Genomic DNA, 15,266 nt, shown 5'->3' on the forward strand with positions numbered 1-15,266 from the left:
GAGGCTCTCTTGTAATCATGCATCATCAGTCCCATGCAGTTTGTGTTTTTTTTTTAACTTATCATTTCAGTGATAAGAAAAAGACAACATACTGAAAAACATCTACATTTCATTTAGAATTCCTCTCATTATCATCTGTTTTTACAAACATGTTTGATGCCAAACATTTAGTGGCAACAGGCAAGGTATGGACAACTAGGGTTGCAAAATTCTAGTAATATTCCACAAATGCCCTGGTTTTCCAGAAAAACTGGTTGGAAGATTCCTGGAGTCACGAGGGAATAAGCAGGAAATCCAGGAATCCTCTAACCAGGATTTCCGGGGAAAAAAACTGTTAATTTGGGGAAAGTTACCAGAATTTTTTAAAACCTATGGACAACACATCAGATGGACAGGCTTCTTCTGTAGGTCTATGTGACATTTGCAATAGAGAAATTTGGCTGAGGCATCTGTAAGACCATCCATTGGTCTTTCATGTTTGTCAGTCCATCTGTGTGTGTAACGTATGCCTCTTGGAGGGAACACAACACCCTGCTACATCTCAACTCCCCGTGGAGTGAAAAAAAGTATGTGATCTTAGGTGCGGGGAAAGACGACAGAGAAAAATACTGTTACAGGGAATGTATTATTCCTTAAAACACGATAAGGTGGGGGGGAAAAGGGGCTGGACCTAACCAAAGCAAATAAGTTAAAGAGTCCCCTCTCCTACCTTCCCACTACTTACCAAAGCTTTAGCACCAACTGGCTCACTAACCAAAATACAGGGGGTGGTCCACCCACATCTTACCTAGTGTGCATAGACAGATTAAATACTACGGGTTATGTATGCCCGCAGGCATCTTGCCTAAACACTCCCAAGGTGCGTTCCCCTTCTCCCCCAGAACAAATGAAACAGAATAATTACTAATACTGAGTGAACAATTTCAATAACCAAAAACACTAAGTCCTATTGGCATACACATACCTCGGAAGGAGGGGCTACAAAATAATATCCACAACTTTTACTGACCGCCACAACAATCAACATAGGACATAAAAAAAAGCTATTTTTCTGACAAAGGAACACTGACTTTTATCAAGCTGGAGAAGGAGTTGGTAATTGAAGAGCCAGCCGTTTCCCCTGACGAGAGGGAGGGGTCAGAGCTCCAATCAGCGACGGGGCCAACCAATCAGCTGCAAACACAATCGTGTGTCAGAGCGTACTCATCTGCCAACACTAATGCCTGGGCCAATGTCGCCACTTTCTGTTCATTTAAATGAACTACAAGTCTATCAGGCAGGTTTCTTTTAAAATCCTCCAACAGCATCAAATCCCGAATATCAGCAAAGGTGTTAGCTTTGCTAGCTGAACACCAGCGATTAAACATAGACTTTTTGTCCCTAGCAAACTCAAAAGTACAGTGAGAGGGTTTTTTGTGGTTCCTGAAGCCCTGCCTATAAGCTTCAGGCACCAACTCATAAGCCCGCAACAGTTTTAACTATATCTTACTGTAAACTGTCTTCCAGGGAGAGAGCAGCTACTAATTCCTAGACAATATACATTGCAACAGGAGCGGCCAAACTGCGAGTGGCCTATGCAGCGCAGCGGCCACACGCTCAAACGCAGAGAAATAGGAATCAACTTCCGACTCACGAAATGTAGGGACTAAAGCAATATTTTAACTCACTTCGAAGTGGGCTTGATGACGGACAGGTTGTCAGCGTCTAGCTCCAGTGGTCGGATCCTCACCTCCTTGTCTGCTTATAGTTCCATTTTCCTAATTTCTAAATCAAACTCCAGCTGTCTAACGCGCTCTTAATCTTTTAGCTCTATTTCCAAACGGGCCAGCCTCACCTTTAGCCTAGAGGTCCCATCTGAACAACCCAATGCTGAAGATAAAGGGTCAAATCGGGGTAAGGTAAAGGGGGTACGAGCAACCTCTTCCTCCACGCCGTCCTCCGACTTGGCATCGGTAGGTCTACCCATCTCTCCTGAAGCCTCCCTCTCCTCATCTTTCAACGAGAAAATTAGTTCTCACTAAACCCTCCAAAAGCTCAGCCTTTAGGGCTTTCTCATTGATTTCCTTAGTTTTACCCTATTGTTGATGTTCATGAATAGCATGTACAGTAATGACAAGCAAAGGGAGGTGAAAATAAAAATGACAGGAGAAATCTGTCCATGTTCCTCTCCTTTTCCTTCCTCGTGGCCAAACAAGCTGCCAGATGGCGTGGCAACTGGAGGATGAGGATTGAGGGCAGGGCTGGGCTGGGGAAGGCTAGGGAAGGCTTGGGCTGGGGTGATGACAAAGCTCTTTCCCTCTCTCTAACTCTCCAGCCTGCCCTCCCCATCCGCTGGACCCTTGATGAGGCGCTTACTGCCTCTCTTCTCTGCTGGGCCACAAGGCTTGGCGAAGGCCTGCTGGAAGGCATGCTGCTTAGGATGAACCACATCATACAGGAACTCCTCTGTCAACTCATCCCCATTGTCAATTTCCATCTGCACACAGACACAATAACACAAAGTAAATACACAGAGTTGATACAATAACACAGAGTAAATACAATACACAGAGTAAATACAGTAACCCAGAGTAATAATACAGAGTAAATACAATAACACACAGTAAATACAATAACACAGATTAATAATACAGAGTAAATACAATACGCAGAGTATTAACACACAGTAAATACAGTAACACTGTAATAATACAGAGTAAATACAATAACATAGTAAATACAATAACATGCAGTAAATACACAGAATAAATATAACACAGTAAACATAGTAACAACAGAGTAAATACAAAAATTCCCAGTAATAACACATAGTAAATATTATAACAGAGTAAATACAATAACATTGAGTAAATACAATAACATTGAGTAAATACAATAACACTGAGTAAATACAATAACACATAGTAAACACAATAGCACAGAGTAGCAACAGAGTAAATACAATAACACAGAGTAATAACACAGTGTGAATACAATTAAAGAGTAAATACAATAACACAAAGTAACTACAATAACAGAGTAATAACACAGAGTAAATACAATAACACAGAGTAATAACACAGTGTGAATACAGTTAAAGAGGAAATACAATAACACAAAGTAACTACAATAACACAGAGTAAATACAATAACAGAGTAAATGTGCACTGCCACTCAGGCACAGAGCAATATTGTAAAAACAATATTGCTCTGTGTTGTAATAACACAAAGACCACATTGTGTATGCAATATCTGAATTTCGGCGGATTACCTTTTTGGCAACCTCCAGATGGTAATCTTTCTCCACCTCATCCAGCATACAACTGGAGTACAGCATCCGCTCTTTAATGCTACAGCTGTAACCTGGCATGGAGTAGATGAACACTGAGAGGAAGTGAAAGAGGGGGGTTGGACCTGCTACTCTTTGTTCAGTATTTATGACATTATAATAGTGCACCATTGTATTTTTATTTAATTGAATGAAGGGAGAGAGAGAGAGTAGAATGATAAGGGCAGAAAACCAATGACTGAGACTGACCCACAGATTCCAAGTAATCCCCTTCATGGGAGTGTTTATAGAGGAAGAAGAGGTGTCTGGGCGTATCCGTGGAACCCTACAAGGCAGCTCATGGGCCTCTGTCGGGTCGGAATGGACCAGCTCTATCATTTCTTTCTCTGTGTCCAACTTCTGCAACACACATATTACACAGCTACCACTGAGATGACTGTGTATGGCTCAGGCAGTGTGCCTTGGGTCAGAATACATGGCTATTATCGCTGAGATTGTGGCCACCAGAGATCTCAATCGTTTGTATTTGGTTGGCTAATGGCATTTCTATATGGCTCACTAGCTGTATGTAGTTGATGTGTTTCTGTGCAAGTTGTTGTAGAACCCATTTGGCATCCTCCTGCAGTAGGAAAGCAAGGCCCTGAAGTGTTTGGCTCTTACTCTCTACACTGGTCTCTGTTTTCACCTAATGGGGGTAGCATATACACAGACACACAACATTATTACTTAAAGGGATACTACAGGATTTTGGAAATTCATCTACTTCCCCAGAGTCAGATGAACTTGTGGATACCATTTTAATGCCTCTGTGTGAAGGATGTTAGAGGTAGTTTCATTAGCCAATGCTAACTAGCAATTGTGCTAGCTCTAGTTAGCAACTTCCTTCAAACTGCACTCAGAGACATAAAAGTGGTTTCCACGAGTTCATCTGACTCTGGGGAAGTAGATAAAGGGCTTCATTGCCAAAAAAACAAGTATCCCTTTACAAGAAAATGCAGAATAACATTTTTAACGAAATAGTATATATTGTGTTCACACAGGTACATACACCACACACAGGTGTGCAGTCTGCACAGACACATTTATGGACATGTGCTATGCTCTCTCACATACAGTCTAGTCTAGACAGTGCCAGTGACTGCCGTTCAAAGAGGAGGCTAGTGTTATTCATTCCCCTCGAATAATGATTACCTTGAATTTAGTTTACAAATATTTTCTAAATTATTTAAGTGATACATTAGAGTTGTTGGGGTCAAACCAGTGTTACTGTTTCCCAGTTGTCGGTCATTGTCACGACTTCTTCCAAAGTCGATGCCCCTCCTTGTTCGGGCGGTGCTCGGCGGTCGACGTCACCGGTCTTCTAGCCATTATTGATCCATTTTTCATTTTCCATTGGTTTTATCTTGTCTTCCTCCACACCTGGTTCCAATCCCATTCATTACATGTTTTGTATTTAACCCTCTGTTTCCCCTCATGTCCTTGTCAGAGATTGTTTGTTGTTATGTGCTCGTGTTGGATTGGTGCGCGACGGGTTATTGTACCCATGTTTATTATGTACTTTGGTTTTGGAGTTTGTTTTTACTTTATTAAACTACTCCAGTTACACCAAGTTTGTTTCTCCTGCGCCTGACTTCCCTGCCACCTACACAGACGACGTGACAGTCATGCAGGGTTAATGTAGAAAGCATGGTCATTAGTTGAGGTAAATGTGTGACCCTCCTTATCTTAGTTGATGAGGGACTCCACCATTCTGTCCTCAGTATGTGAAAACACACATGTAGTAATAATGAACCTGCTCGATGCCGGTTAATTAACCTAGTCGATGCTTGTCGTCTCACCTCAGCAGCTGTGAGTGGGGCAAGGCCAGAGCTGGTGGACACATGGCGTTGATACCCCTCCAGACTGATGTCCTCCTACTGAGAGCAAATAAGAGGTCAGCCATTTAGGGAAGGCTGAGAACCAACAGGTCTAACCTCATTAGTCAGGTGAGAGAATAACCAGAGTACGTCAGTTAAAAAAATGGCTTCTACTGTACCTCCGCTGTGCCAAACATCTCATCCTTCACATGACCACCATCAAACTCCTTCTTCACTGTGGCACGGGTGGCAGCATTCAGCATCTTCTGTCTCACCTGTAGTACACATGAATGGGTGAATGAGACATGGATCTGAGCGAAATGTGTTTGCTGTGAACATGATAGTATGTGTGTGTGTTGCACACAAGGTTATTATAGTTTTGTGATTTAATATTAGTTTTTATTTCTATTCATTTGAGATTTTATTTGAAATTCTGTTTAGTTTCAGTTCGTTTTCAGACTTGATTTGCTAGCTTTCATTTAATTTCAGTTTGATAAAAACATTTCTATTTTGTTTTTATATTATTTAGTTTTAGTGTTAGGGACAGGAAGTAGCCTATACGTGGGAGCCTATTATGCATTGTAGGCCTATGTAGTTATTTGGGGGGAGCTGTCCCTTCTTGCTACTGGGGGGTAGTAATACATTGGTCAGGACCATAGACTTGGATAGAAGTAACACATCTCTGTATCTGTGTCATGATGGCGTCTTTGAAAGCATGGGCAGCTCCATTGAGGCCATCTCTATCTTGAAATGGTCCATTTTCTTCTTCACGAGTAAAATGCATTGTTTGATCCCTCCTGATGACCCAGCTACACTATCATGACTCCAACCGGGTCATCAGGTCATGCCAACTGGATTATCAGGAGGGATCAGCCAATGAAGTTGGAAGTCCCACCCATTTGACTAAATCAAAATGGTGAATCCTCAATGGAGCTGCCCATGCTAACACAGGCTTTTGGCCACTAGAGGACTTCATTCAACTACATGGCCAAGACATAGGTTTGGTTAGGTTGAAATTATAAATCAATCCTAATTTGACTTGGATTTAAAGGATAAGCGCCAAGACTGGTGCAAGAAATATGGTGGAAGGAAACTCTCTTGCCCATGTTTACACCAATCCAATGCTTTTTTACCTTTAGTGAAAGTACCTTTATCTGACAGAAAGAGAGAGGGAAAAAACAACAAATGAAGTCATGGCACATTTGACATGTTATGTTTATGTAGCAGGCCCCCATCCACATCGACGGGGATGTAGCGGAGCAGGTCAGAGTGGGTCGTGTTCACCCACGACTGTGTGGCTGTGCACGACTCCAACACCATCATTAAGTTTGCCGATGACATGACAGTGGTAGGTCTGATCACTGACGACAATGAGACAGCCTACAGAGAGGTGGTCAGTGACCTGGCAGTGTGGTGCCAGAACAACAACCTCTTCCTCATCATCAGTAAGACAATGGATCTGATTGTGGACTACAGGAAATGGAGGGCCGAGCACGCCCCCATTCATATTGACAGGGCTGTAGTGGAGCGGGTTGAGAGCTTCACGTTCCTCGGTGTCCACATCACTAAGGAAATTTCATGGTCCACACACACCAACACAGTCGTGAAGAAGGCACGGAAACGCCTCTTCCCCCTCAGGTGGCTGAAAAGATTTGGCATGGGCCCTCAGATCCTCAAAAAGTTCTACAGCTGCACCATTGAGAGCTTCTTGACTGGCTGTATCAACTTTCTGGCATCCGACCGCAAGGCACTACAGAGGGGAGTGCGTACAGGACATCATTTGGGCCGAGCTCCCTGCCATCCAGGACCTCTACTAGGTGGTGTGAGAGGAAGGTCCAAACATTTTTCAAAGACTGCAGCCACCTAAGTCATAGACTTCTCTCTGCCAACGCATGGCAAGCGGTACCGATGCACCAAGTCTAGAACCAACAGGACCCTGAACAGCTTCTACCCCCAAGCCATAAGACTGCTAAATAGTTAACCAATAGAGCCCCACAGTGGAGGTGTCATAATACCCATAAAAACTAGCGGTCAAACAGGGAAATGGTTCCAATCATTTTTACACCATTCATTCTCATTTTTTTAGAACACTTAAAATAAGGGCTGTTTAGACTTACCCTGACATGACGTTTTGATAACCTTGTAAAACTTACACAAGACAGTTCACAGAATTGTCCATTTAAGACATTTTGTCAATTTATTTATTACTACATTTAGCTAACATTAGATAGTTAATCCAGAGATTCTTACCTTTGCCTCAATTTGGCAGTCTCATTCAGATCATCATGACATTTGTAGTTCTTTATAATAGCCACATTAGCAGCTAAGTAGAATTTCACTTTTTGGGGGGTAAATACAGGTGAATATATTGATAAAAGTCTTGTGTTAGAGAGATTTACATGGTTATAAAAGCGTCAAGCCAGGCTAAATCCACACAAAACACAGACCTTATTTTAAGTCATTTTAAAATCTTCTATGGAAAAAATGAATGGTAGAAAAAAGATTGGAACCATTTCCCTGTTTGACCACTAGGTTTTATGGGTATTATGACTCATACTGTGCTAGTCTGTTGCTACCCGGACTATCTGCTTTGACCCTTTTTGCACTAACTCTTTTGACTCATCACATACGCTGCTGCTACTGTTTATGATCTATCCTGCTGCCTAGTCACTTTATCCCTACCTATATGTACACATCTACCTAAATTAACTCGTTCCCCCACACATCGACTCTGTACTGGTACCCCATGTATATAGTCAAGTTATCGTTACTCAATGTGTATTTAGTCCTTGTGTTATTATTTTTCTCTCTGCATTGTTGGGAAGGGCCCATAAGTATGAATTTCACTATTAGTCTACACCTGTTGTTTACAAGCATGTGACAAATAAAATGTGATTTGATTTGACATATATCACTGACTAACCCCTTCAAAGAGGGTTAATGAAAACAGCGGCAACAACAGCAAAAACATAAGCAATACAACATTGCTTCACAAATCTATCAGTTCACAGCTAGCCAGCTTGTGTGTGTTTCCGTTCAACCAAACAGGATTTTCTGGTTTATCTTCTGCGTTCCAGAGAGGTGGTCATTTGGTTTCTCAAGCCTGATGACAGTTGTCCACGGAAAGAAAATATTGTCTCTATGAACGCTTGGGATGCAGGGTGGTAAACCAGATCCAGTGCCACAGGGCACAGCTTTGGATAAACAGCCATCCTTGCCTGCCAGAACTGGAGAGGTGACTCTGTTAACATGCCACCCTTGACCTCTTCCAGGTATTTCCGCAGCTCACACGGGGCACTTAATGCCCAGCCAGGTTGACCTTCCGGTAGGACAGTGACCTCAGACACAATCTTTGATGTGAGGAAGCTATTGTTCTGAGTCATCGTGCTTGCATCTTCCTGGGTCCCTGCTAGCTTCACGCACGTACTATCTGATTTGCTGATGTACAAAAGACTCTGCTTCCCTCATCAGTGGCTACATCTCTGTTGAGCGAAGTGCCAGAGACACGCTTTGGTCCATCAGGTAAGCTGCTGCAGGGGTTGGATAAAAGTTGGCTGCCAGAGAATTCAGTATGCATGCGAAGCGCTCATGCAGTGACTTCAGGAGGACCTGTGCCAACTGTTTTGCAACAGAAGTTGAATGCAAGTGTGCCTCAAGGTTGAGAAAGCACGGCACCACATCAGACAGCGACTGGCTGTCAGATTGAAGTTGGTCGGTGTGGATTACGAACGGTTCCAACAACTTCAGAAGCTGTTCTAGCTTGGCCCAGTCATGCTTCGTGCTCAATGTAAGATTTATTCCCTGTTAGCTAGTGGTAGCTAGGGATAGTGATGCACAAGCAGGGCCCATTTGAAACATCGACATCCACTGGCAATATTTACCCGCTAGATTCAGAAGCTCGAAAACTCCATTTGATTTTTAACCAAAGTCTAGAAGAAACTAAAACTAAACATCATTTATGACGGTTTTTATTTAATTTAATTTAGTTTTGCATTCAAAGATAATAGTTTCAGTATAGTCTTAGCTTTTCTAAATGTTTTTAGTTGACATTTTTTATTTCAGTTTACTAAATTGTTTTTCATTTATTGTACCTTTTTTAGTTTCAGTTTTCATGTACTATAATAACCTTGGTTGCACGGTTACACATACTGGAGATTGGTCAGGCGACCAGGAGATGAATATCCATTCGTATCCCTGTGCATTCTGGGAGTTGAGGCGGTATAGGATGTAGCAGGGCTCCTTGTCGTCCAGCAGAGGAAGTAGGAAGTGGTCATAGTCATGGTCCCAGCTCTGAGCCATGCTTTAAACATTATTACTCAGCTACACATACACGCAGATTGGGATGTGTGAAACTTACTCCTCAGCCTGAAGTGTCCCCACTTGTGACACTGAATAGCTAGCTTTTCGTGTGGCGCTGACTGGTAAGATGCTTTGGGAGGGTGGTCACATGTGCTAGAAAAGCAGAGGTTTTGGGTTCAAGCCTCGGTGTGAGCCTAATCAGGGGGAAGTTGTACTTCCTAAGCAAGCAGCGTGACATCCTTTACAGTGGTGCCTATTGTCTCAGATCTACAGTTGCGCTCAGCTCAGCACTAAGGTTGTTGTTGAGTAAGTTTGAGGGGTAAACGTAGCACATGATGATGTGTGAAACTTACTCCTCGGCCTGAAGTGTCACCACTGAATAGCTAACTTTTTGTATGGCACAGACTGATGAGATGCTTAAGGAAGACGGTCATGTGTGCTAGAGAGTCCTGGGTTTGAGTCTCGGTGAGAGCCGAATCAGAAGGAAGTGGTACTGGCTAAGCAAGTAGCGTGACGTCCTTTACACACACGCAAAAACACATTCTCTGTCCACCGAAGACACTGTAGTCCAGCCAATGCTCTTCTTTTTGCAGTGATATCAGACTTCATCTCTTTCACTCCATGCACTGAAGTCTCTTCTGTGGCTTATCTTTCCCCTACTCTTGTGCTTGGCTTAAATGAGTCTCAACACATCAATTAACTATTCATCAGGTCTCGGGACCTATTACTCTCACTGGTGTATAGGGACCATTTAATGAGTTGAGTCTGTCAGTGATTGACAGTAGCCTACATGGCAATCCTCGATTGTGCACTCAACTAATTCTCTCTCAATAATATTGACAAGATCGGAAAGGAACGTTGTTAAATGATCCAGAGTCACTAACTTTGGCATGCACGACGACAGCGGAGGCGCTGTGTTTAAAATGACACATTGGTGGTATTTACTAGAAATAGATCATTAATTACCAGGTCTATAAAATGAGGTCACAGACAAGATGCACACACACTCGCATAGAATTACGAAACAACAAAGTCCAATCACAGACAGACGATCAACACATGAAGACAAGTGCACACACACACAGCTCAGAGACAGCGCCAAATAGCTCAATAGAGCAGTGACAGGTCCAAAAAGCAGGAGACAGACAGGAGACCTCAAACATACTTTAAAAAACAGTCCAGAGAAACTTTAGACAGTACCACTGTACCCCATCTGCATACTTGCCCAACTGTTGGCCTATACACCTCCTGGAGATAGGCCCAGACATCAGACTAGACACAACCCCGTAAACTACCCAGAGACAGTCCAACTCGAGCCAGACTCCACACCCATATCAGTCATAGTCTCAGATGTCTACAGTTTGACTGATGGACCAGACAGTGCATCAGTAGGCCCACAAGATGTCATAAAAAAGCTGTGAACATCCCACATGTACTTCATTAAATATCTGTTAACCTCACAGGCCAACCTGTTGTCTTATGGTATGTTTCACACATGTATAGTCTGGCACATAGAGGAAAATAAATCATGTCTGATGAATGTTAGACTATTTTGTGTGACAGCTCAGCTCACGGATGGACCAAGGAACATCACAGTGTGTGAGAGATCTGGCCATTTGAGTGTTATGCCTGACACCTGGATGAACATCTCCACAGTGGTTTCATGCATGTAGCTGGCTGTTTATTGTTGTGGTAATATAAGTGTTTTTTATACTGAAAAGCTGCCCTGAAAGGATTATCAGAAAATAAGAAGCCCCCTTGCTCCTAATGACGTCATGTTACCTGACTAAAGTGAGTTTCTGCTACAGGTGCTGTTAGCGACTCATAAGGTGCAATCAACAGTCAGGTTTTGTCATGATGAGTGTCATTAGACAGTGAGTCCAGTGAGGGCTCAGACTATATTTTCCACTAACCCTTCTGAATGGAAGTTTAATGTAACTTGATATCTTGACTGGATCATATACAGTGCCTTGCAAAAGTGTTCAGACCCCTTGGATTTCTTCACATTTTATTGTGTTACAAAGTGGGATTAAAATGGTTTGAATTTACTTTTTTTTGTCAACAATCTACACAAAATACTCTGTAATGTCAAAGTGAATGTCACGTCCTGACCAGTGAAAAGGGTCATTTGCCATAGTAGAATGGACAGGGCGTGGCAGGGGGGTTGTTTTGGGGTTTGTTTATTTCTAGGGAAATGTGTTCTAGTTTTCATTTTCTATGTTTCGTTTTCCAGGTTTGGCCGACTATGGTTTCCAATCAGAGGCAGGTGTCTTTTGTTGTCTCTGATTGGAAGCCATACTTAGGCAGCCTGTTTTCCTTTGGGTTTTGTGGGTGGTTGTTTTCCGTATAGTCTGTGTACTTTACGGAACTGTTTGTTGTTTGGTTATTTTGTTTAAGTGTTCTCTCAAAATACATGAAGATGAGCACTATACACTCTGCTCCTTGGTCTAATCCTTTCGATGCTTGTGACAGTGAAAGAAAAATCCAAGTTTTATTTTTGATAAAAACTATTCTGAACTAAAATAAAGTATTTGCGTAAGTATTCAGACCCTTTGTTGGCGCAAGCCTAAATTAGATCAGGAGTAAAATTTGGTTTAAAAAATATCACACAAATTACACGGACTCACTCTGTGTGAAATAATAGGGGTTGACATGATTTTTGAATGACTAACCCTTCCTCTGTCCCCCACACATACAACATCTGTAAGGTCCCTCAGTCAAGTATTGAATTTCGCACACAGATTCAACTACAAAGACCAGGGTGCTTTTTGAAAGCCTTAAAAAGAAGGGCAGTGATTGGTAGATGGGTAACAATAACAAATCAGACATGTAGTATCTCTTTAAGCATGGTCAAGTTAATAATTATGCTGTGGATGATGTATTAAACCACCCAGACACATCAAAGATACAGTCATCCTTCTGAAGTGAGCTGCAGGACAGGAATGAAACTGCTCAGGGATGTTACCATGAGGCCATTAGTGATTTTAAATCAGCTATAGAGTTCATTGCCTGTGATGGTAGACAACTGAGGATGGATCAACAACACTGTAGTGACTCACAATAATGACCTAAATGAGAGAGTGAAAAGAATACAAATATACAGAATAACAAATATTACAAAACATGCATCTTGTATGCAACAAGGCACTAAAGTAATAGTGTAAAATAACACAGCAAAGGAATACACTTTTTGGCCTACTGTGAAGCCTCATGTTTGGGGAAAATCCAACACAACACATCACTGAGTAACTGCCTCCTTATTTTTAAGCACGGTGGTGGCTGCATCATGTTATGGCTATACTTGACATTGGCAAATACTGGGGAGTTTTTCAGGATAAAAAGCAATGGGATGTAGCTACTGTAAGCTCTGGCAAAATCCTAGAGGAAAACCTGCTTCAGTCTGCTTTACACCAGAGACTGGGAGATAAATTCATATTTCAGCAGGACAATAACTTACAACACAAGGCCAAATCTACACTGGAGTTGCTTACTAAGAGACAGTGAATGTTCCTGAGTGGCCAAGTAAGTTACAGGTATTACTTAAATCTGCTTGAAAATCTACGGCAAGTTTTGAAAATTGTCTAGCCATGATCCCCAACATCTTGACAGAGCTTGAAGAATTTTGAAAAGAATAATTGGCAAATATTCCACAATCCAGGTGTGCAAAGCTCTTAGAGACTTGCCCAAGAAGACTCACAGCTGTAATCGATGCCAAAGGTGTTTGTAAGTAAGTAAGCATTTCACTGTAAGGTCTACACATGTTGTATTTGGCGGATGTGACAAATACAATTTGATTTGATTTGTATCTAACATATTGACTCAAGGAGCTGAATACTTATGCAACGACTATATTTTAGTTATTACATTTTAATTAATCTTTAAAAAATATTGCAAGTGTTCTTCCACTTTGACATTACAGAGTATTTTGTGTCGATTGTTGACAAACAATTACAATTCAATCCATTTTAATCCCACTTTGTAACACAATAAAATGTCTGAATACTTTTGCAAGGCACTGTAAACCTTGACAACTTGCCCACCATCACAAAGTTGAGGAAAGCAGTCAGTTTCTCTTGCAATTCCTTTCAACAGACTGAATGCATCATCTGACCAAACACATTGTGAAATGTTTGTTTTTATTCAACTCAATGACATCTTCACCAGCATCATACACACAATCAAGTGACTGAACAGCAGAACAGCGAACAACATGGATAACTCACACACACTTTCACAAATACACACATCATCATACAAAACACACAGATCAGTTTAATCACATAACACTGGCAATTCAGGAGAAATAATTCAAGATATACAAATAATATACATTTTGTTGCGCTGCCTTACCAAGACCCCTCCCGTCCTAGATCCCTCCTGCCCCTGCAACCTGACTCCACCGCTGTCCCCTGGGTCACTAACCGTCCTGGATCCGCACCTGGATGAGGCGGATAGCTTCACCCCTTGCCCTGACCAAGAACTCCACCGTCCTGGATCCGCACCTGGATGAGGCGGATAGCTTCACCCCTTGCCCTGGCCAAGAACTCCCCTAGTTCTGGCGTCACGACGAGAACCAGAAACATGGCAGTTCATCACAAAGTATGTCCCACCTGCCGTGTGCTGTAGGGGGGAGGGGGGTTGAGAGACAGAGACGGTAGAGCCAAGCCAAGTCCCAGAGCAGATGATGGAGATTTAGCCCAGCCAAAAAAAGACACACAATGGGGTAACCTGCGGCAATAACTGCACTGATAAAGCCTGTGTGACTAAGCACTGGTCTGAGTGAGTGTGACAGTATGACGAGGACACAGCCTGAGTAACTACGGCAGGATCATGTGTGTTCAGAGAGGCAACCTGATCCCCTCTCTCCCAAATTTAGCTGCTACTGACTGTCCAGCCTGTCCATCATCCTCCCCACCCCCAGCCCACCAGGGTCTGCTTGAGAGACAAACTAGTGACCAGAAAACCTTTAAACCACACTCACCTGAGCCCCTGACCCAGTGGCATTTCTGTTAAACTGTTTTCAACAATATTTGATTGTAATTTGGTGCACTGTTCAGTGGTGGAGATAAGTAAATGGAGGACTGAAGACTATTGACAAAGACTGCAGAGATATGTGTTTAATGGACGTGTACGGCACACAATCTGTCACAAGGGAACATTTGTGTTAACGCACAGTTACCAACAATGAAGAATAACAATGGTCCAAGTATTGAACCTAGCGGCATCAAGTGATTGAACTTAATGGCCTCTTTTGTAACTCTGATTTCAATAATTACTCAGAAAACCAATTCCAAGGCCTTTGTGCAAACTCAAACATTTTAGTTTATCTAAGAGAATAAGATGGTGAATTAGACCAAAGGCCTTGGTAAAAAATCTATATGGCCCCTGTGACAAACAGATTAGCTGAGTTCAGCTGCTGCAGGCCATTCGCTGGTGTGGGTTTGTCTAATACCGAAAAGAATTCAGATCATACATCAATCCCATGCTTCTTGCACTATGAGTATCAACTGCATTCAATCCCAGTGTATGTGCTACTACTGTATGTCCAGGGAACAGTTTTTAAAATGTTTTTAATCCAGATCAAAACAATCATGTGTTGAGTGAAATCCTGTTCATCAATTGGATTCTGTTTCCCCATAATTGTAAACTTTTTTTCTGGACATTTTGTGCGTGCAATTAGGATTTAACTAGACATCCTCCACTAGTCTAGCAAATTCGCACACGCTTGTCTCTTTAACGAGCCAGGAAGGATTTTGTGTTGGCATATCAAACAGAAGTCAAAACGAAACCAAACTATAAGAATGTAGTTGTAATATAATCAATCCACTGTAGACTATGACAGA

At 42.1% G+C, this 15,266-nt stretch overlaps 1 pseudogene; it reads right to left on the reverse strand.

Moving 5' to 3' along the window:
• Positions 1-1,114: 1,114 nt before the first annotated feature.
• On the reverse strand, positions 1,115-13,877 carry LOC115207498 (twinfilin-2-like; annotated as a pseudogene).
• Positions 13,878-15,266: the final 1,389 nt, after the last annotated feature.

Source organism: Salmo trutta, chromosome 14 (assembly GCF_901001165.1).
Source record: "Salmo trutta chromosome 14, fSalTru1.1, whole genome shotgun sequence".
Classification (NCBI taxonomy): domain Eukaryota; kingdom Metazoa; phylum Chordata; class Actinopteri; order Salmoniformes; family Salmonidae; genus Salmo; species Salmo trutta.